Here is a 6818-nt window from a genome sequence, read left to right on the forward strand (position 1 = left end):
GGCAAATATAGTCAAGATAGTGAAGTACTAAGGGCTTTGGACCATATAAGAATGATCCAGTAGTTTTATTTTATTTTTTTCCTTCAACTTGGTTGTTGAGAAAACTAGAATAAGCTAAAAGATAGCTTTTAGAATGTAGAATCTTACAAAAGAGGGATTTGTCTTAATTTGCCTACCAGAATAAAATAAGTATTGGATCAGTAACTTTTACTGTTGTGAACATGGAATGCAAAATTAACATTTGGCTATATGTGCTTTAAAAGGACTTATGTGGTTGTAAGGAAAGTCACAAATGCAAGCTTCAGAAATAGTGGAATAAAATCAGCCAGAATCCATAGGTTTCCAAAAGAGCTATCATTTAAGTAGAGTGAAGAATTTCCCCTTCTATTCTTTGTACACTATTGAGGTTAGTGATTCTGCAGAGTCTTTGTTTTCTAACCTGAAATGGCATTAGAAATGCCAGTTCTGTGTTCTGTTGCTGTTGCCCTGTAAAGTTTGACGCATTCACTTCAAAAAATCCAGCAAATAGTGACAAAGCTTGCTAGCAACTTGACATATCTAAAACATGTTCTCTTCCTACTTGGGCACACATGTGAGTGTTGTTTTTTAAAGGATGTTTTTCAGTGGAAGATCCTAAATAAATCAACAATATGTTCCACTCTCAATATATTCTCTTATTCTCTTTCAATACCACCCCCCTCACCTCCATTTTTTTTTTTTTTTTTTTTTTTTGTTTTTAGTTAATAATACACAATACGTTTTTGGCTTTCTCCACAAATTTCAAAATAATGCAGAAAGTAATATTATACCAAAGAGAATATTATCCTGAAGAATGCAAAAGGCATATGGGCTTAGGATAAAAGAAAGATATTGAATAAGTGGTATTAAGCAATACTAGTCATAACTTTGCGAGAAGGCAAATAAGTGACTACAGGTTTCCAGTTGAACTAGGAATTATACTCTTTTGGACATAAAATGGTAACAAACTATTTATACCTTATTACATTCTCATGTAATGTAACTAGACCTGAAAATATGATTTGGATAAAAATTGTATATGGAGAGACTTCCCAAACCAGCTCCATCCTAGTTGTCAGGACTGTGCAAAATTGTTCTAAATTGTATTTTTCTGATGTAAAGTTGAGGCAATAGTATTTGCAAATGAAACATGTTTATTCTTACTTTTACAGGTAGAGCTTTTTCTGCGCAGGCCAGGTTCTAGCATGACAACTCATCCACGTTAGCCATCTGTGGAATGAAAAACAACTGCAAATGCACTATGCTGCATTGTATTGTAGTGCAATAGTTTTTAAGTTGTTACAAGTCTCTTCAGCTTTTTCTCAAGAGTATACAAGCAACTCTTTAAAAGAAAACAAAACAAAACCAAAAACAAACCAAACCAAAAAACAAATAATAATAATAATAAAAAAACAACAAACAAAAAACAACCAAACAAAAAAGTCCTAGTGAAGAACAGTTTTATCCGTATTTATGCTACAGTAAAATGCTACTGAAACACCAAAATTACTGTATTTAACTTTTAACAGTTCAACACAGGAAAAAACAAACAAACAAAAAATAAACCAACCAACCAAACAAACAAAACAGAGATTCTCTGAAGGTTATCTGTGACCTGATCGAAATAATTGTCTTCAATTACCCAATTTACCACTGAAGTCAACAAGGGACTGTATGGTCTCAGTGATGCACATTCAAATCAACTACAGGGCTGTTTACTAATAAAAGGCACTGATATATGTTTTTCACATCAAATGTAGCATTTGAAAGCTGATTGAAAGCTTTTACAATTCATTGAAATATCTCCTTCTGAGTTCAGAGAACTTCAGATGAGGCTTCTAGGAGAGGAAGAAAAAGGAAGATAAGGTTTATGAAGGACTGTTTTGATTAAAAATGAAATCTTCAAAAGGAAATTGAAACAAAAAAAAAGATTGGGTGCATTTACATTTTGGCACTGACTCATATGAATTACAGTAAATTATACTGTCAGAAAAGAAATTAATAATGGTAAGAATTTAAAATATAATGGTTTAAAGTGCTTAGTTAAAAAACATCATTAAGGCACCTCCTGTGATGAACACCTGCTAGAGACCCTGCACAGTGCATTTCTGAACACTTGAGTTTAGAAACATTGTTTTTGCACTAATTAACAAACTTTGGTCTGGGGTAGCAGGTGTGAAATTGCTACCATTTGAGATTTTCAGCTGCATTTTCTTAAACAAATAATATACTACTTAACAGAGAATGAAAGTAAATTCAGTTTAGGAAATACTTATTTCTCCAGTGATGTTGAAAGACCACGTAAATATGGAGATCTGCTTTGCTTCACCCTTTCCTCGCTGTTGTGAGGAATAAGGATATTCCCATTAGAAGGTAAGACTAGACATATGTAGCAAGACCACAATAATTACCTGTGAAGTTCTGTCCTAATCTTTGATTTCCTTCCTGAGCACACGATCTTTTATAAGACTGAATAAAAACTGCATATTTAGATTCCCTGACTTTTAATTTCATAAGGGTGTAATTAATAGCCGTGTTTACGGCTATTTAAACACCGTGTCACGGTGTTTACAGGAACCATAATGCATGTCAGTATTTTCAAGTAGTAATATTATCTCTTTGACTTAAGTCATCCAGGCTGCTGAACTACTGATTACTGAATCTAGAGGCAACGAGTGTTGGTGGAAGAAGAGTAGGTAGAGACAGAGTGTGAATATATGTTGGTTAGAGTCTCTGTCCTTTCACAGACAAAAGACAGATGCAAGTTTATCTTAACAGTGAATACTTAAGATATTTTTCTTCTAATAATTGCTTTTCTGAGATTTCAAAGAGGTTAGAAGAGAAAAGACTGAGTTTATTTTACACTAAAGGCACTGAAAAAAAGGGACATGGTTTAGTGGGTGATACTAGTGGTAGGAGTATGGTTGGATCAGAGGAGGTCTTTTCCAATCTTAATGATTTTATATACATTCTATATAATGAGCAAGTAGGAGGAAGTCTTTCCTTCTTACACTTTTCCTTCTTGCCTGTCTCCTGAGTAGATGCTAATACCAGTAACTTGAACTAGACAGATATTAGGTAAGTTCACAGTGCTATCTATAAAGTAATCACTAAAACTTTTAGTTACCCATTCTCTCATAAGAAACCACTTCACAAAAGAAGCAGACGGGGATGATGGAATCAGGGTTGAGTTTCTGTTCTGAGCCACAGGGCTCTTTTGTGTTTGCTGTGTTGGGCACTTAAGCTTGTCTATTGAAAGTTACCTTAGAGCTTAGAGTTAAAATAAACAAAACCATTATCTCTTTGGAGAAAGTTTATACTAGTTTTCAACAACACAAGCATAGGTATGTATATTCCCTAGCATTTCTGAGCTTTCTCTATATCACAACAAATGTTTGGACTCCCTGCAAAGGCACCTCTCAAGGAGCAGCAGAAGCAGGACAGCTCCATGAAGGAGGACATGTAGGAACGGAGGGTTGGTGCCAGCCCACGCTGTGCCCTCTTCAACAGGCACTGTGCCACGGAGCCTGAACTAGACAAGCAGCCCTGGACATGGCAAGGGAATGGGCCAGGGTTGTCCAGGGAGCCTGGTCAGGAGCAGCAACAGAAGGCAGGGCTGGAGAAAAGGCTCCAAGTTCATAGCTCTAAGTTCCACGCAAGAAATTGAGACAAGTCCACCTACAGCACAGCCAAAAGAAGGACTATGGCCCTAGGCCTGAGCTCAGCTGGATATCCCAGACCAAGGTGAGAGCTTTTAAGGCATAATGCTGCGCTCAGGGTCATGACTTAAACTGAAACTCCAGGTTAATATATTTCAGAATTTAAATGAGCTAAGTAGTTTCAATCTAGTCCAATTTGATATTTATCAGCATAAAAGGAAGCTGGCCCAACTGTCAGGCTGCCCAGGAGAGAGCCAGTAATGAGATGACAAGAGCTTGGCTGGACTGAAGTAAGCTCTGTTGGCAGAGCTGTATAGAAAATCTTGTGGAGCACCTGCTCCAGTCATGCTTGGCTCTAGCTGCCAGACCCAGCTTCACAAAATTTTTATACTTTTTTTTTTTTTTTTTTTTTTTTTCCTGAAAGGAATGAAATAATTATATAAAATATGTCCAGGGTAGTATGTTTGCTTTAAATATTTCAAGTGGCAGAAGGAACTCATAGGAAAATCAAGAAAATAAAACACAGCTAACAAGACATTATTATGGGTTTATAACAGAAAAGTAGAATCAAGAATGAGACTTAAATTCCCCTGGCACAGCTTACCACATAGCAGCTTGAAAAATTTTAGAGAAGCTGTGAAGACTTAACAAAGAATTCTTTGAATTAATGGCATTTCATACCCTTTCTGGATCAATAGGCAGTATATTCTGCTCCCGCAAAATAATTAATATATATATATATTTACGAAGTTGAAAAAGAAAGCAAGACTCTGAACTTGTACAAGTGACTTTCTTAAGATTTTGTAAATACCCAGTGGAGAAAAGGTTTGTAGAAAGCACATTACATCTCTTCAATTTTAGCTCTATCATTGAATATTGCCAGCCCAGTATAGATCTTGGACAGCCAAAGTATTATGTCCTATGAAAAAGAAATTTTTCAATAATGAAAGCTGAAGCAAACAATTGTGAAGCTCTTTTCTTTTTTTCTTTCTTTTTTTTTTTTTTTCCTGCAATAACAGCTCTCATTATTTCTCCCTATTAAAATATATCACTCACAAACTTAAAAGCAGTTTTTGTAAACTATTCATATTATATTATCTGTCCTCTCCAATAGCCCCAATGAATTATCACTAGTTGAGCTTTTAGATACATGACTGAGAAGATATGTTTAGCAGAGTAATATTATCATTAATTACTGTAATTAATTCAAATTATGCAAAACCAGTAAAACTCAATTACCAAAAAGATTATAAACTTTGAACTGAAAATGCAACACTACATGCAGAAGTTCAGCTTGTAATGCCTTAATTGTGGCAGAAAAAATTGCAAGCACAGTGTTTAGATTTTGGTTCTACATGCTAAGGCTGTTTATAAAAGGCTGCATAAATGTATAAAATGCTAATATATGGAACTGCATAAATGTATAAAATGCTAATATATGGAACATAACATAAAAAATATCATTATATGAAAACATACATATGTACAAAATTTCTTTTAAAACTTTTGTTTTTATAGGGTTTGTTACTGTTCTTTAAACCAGCTATTTTAAGAAATGGTGCACTATGGGTTTCTTACAGAGGATGGTAGGCTAGCTGTATCCCCATTTTGATAAGCACACTATATTTGCCTCTGTTTTAAGTATAAAGTAGACAAAATTCTCATGAAATTGCAGAGCTTCATAAAGCCACAGCTTCGTACACATCATGCCCAACAAAATTTCAGTTGATTTTTTTTTTTTTTTTTTTTTTAATGTGGAAACATGCTTGCAAACCACTAAAATTCCACTAAATTCAGCAGGGAAGAATTCAAATTCTCAGTAAAAGTACTAGCCCAGTCACAAAGTTCAAGAAAATGCTCTGGTTCTACTGAAATTAAAGAATTCTGGAATTCCTGTTAGGGAACCAGAATTTCACCAACACTTGTATTCAGAACCATGATGGGGACAGGGGGGCAGAAATTTCTGTTTCATTTTTCACCTTCCCCTAATCCCATTTTAGTCCTCTTTGGCTGAATAATAAGAAGGATTATATGAGTAAACCAACCACTTCAGGACACTTGAAAATTCAACTCTTGAAGGGGAGACATATTTTTACATCTGAACTACTAGTTATGAAATAACTGTTTTAGGAGAAAGGTATTTCAAGCAGTATATGATCATGAGTGTGCAGGTTTATGCAAATGTCATATATCTAATGTAAGTTTGAAAGTTCTCATATATTTCTTTTATGAAACCTCCAGAGTTCTTCAATTAAATTATGTTGCTCAGCAATCTGTCTTAAATATGACCTATATGTCATATTAAAAGAGGAAGTAATCAACAAGCTTCATTTTACTTTGTTCTATGAAGATAGCCTTCTTTGGAATAAAGAATAGCAGAGGAGTGTGTTTCACGCTGAACTTTGTAGATTTACATTTTGGTGTCAGATATATGATTATGTCAAATGCGTGAAATCAAATGTACTTCTTTAGAAGAGGTACTACCTAAATTCACCTTTCAGGCTAGATGCTTGCAACATAATATAGGTGATTTTCTCTGCAACTCAGGAGATAATTAGTTTTAAAAATATATGAGGATATACTAAGATGGCTCATGCCAATTAAAAATACAGCTGCTGTTTATCTGAAGAGCATGAATCAAAGCTTTAACTGTTGTTTTAAAATATGTGTTAAATGGTGATCAGAAACTGTAAAATACCAGATAGCCTAAAACACTGACAGCTATGCATCCTAAAAAAAATCTCTGGAGAATCAGCCAAGTCCAGATAGTAGAATACTGCTGGTTAAATACACCTATCTAGAAAAAAAAAAAAAAAAAAAAAAAAAAAAGTATAAATGCTTTGGTAATCTATATTTTAAAATAAAGTATGGTACAGATGTATAAACAGGAATTACATGTAAAAAAAATACGATTAAGTATGCGCCTATTAAGAAATAAATCCCTTACGAGATCTGTTTCTAAGTGAAATAGGGACAACGTTATTGACTGCAAGTCAAACCTGGAGAGGGGATTTGTCAATAACTCTGCAAGAAAATTCATCACCTTTATTTTCATATGCTAACAAAAAGGAAGGAAGGAAGGAAGGAAGGAAGGAAGGAAGGAAGGAAGGAAGGAAGGAAGGAAGGAAGGAAGGAAGGAAG

Source organism: Oxyura jamaicensis, chromosome 8 (genome assembly GCF_011077185.1).
Source record: "Oxyura jamaicensis isolate SHBP4307 breed ruddy duck chromosome 8, BPBGC_Ojam_1.0, whole genome shotgun sequence".
In the NCBI taxonomy this organism is placed as follows: domain Eukaryota; kingdom Metazoa; phylum Chordata; class Aves; order Anseriformes; family Anatidae; genus Oxyura; species Oxyura jamaicensis.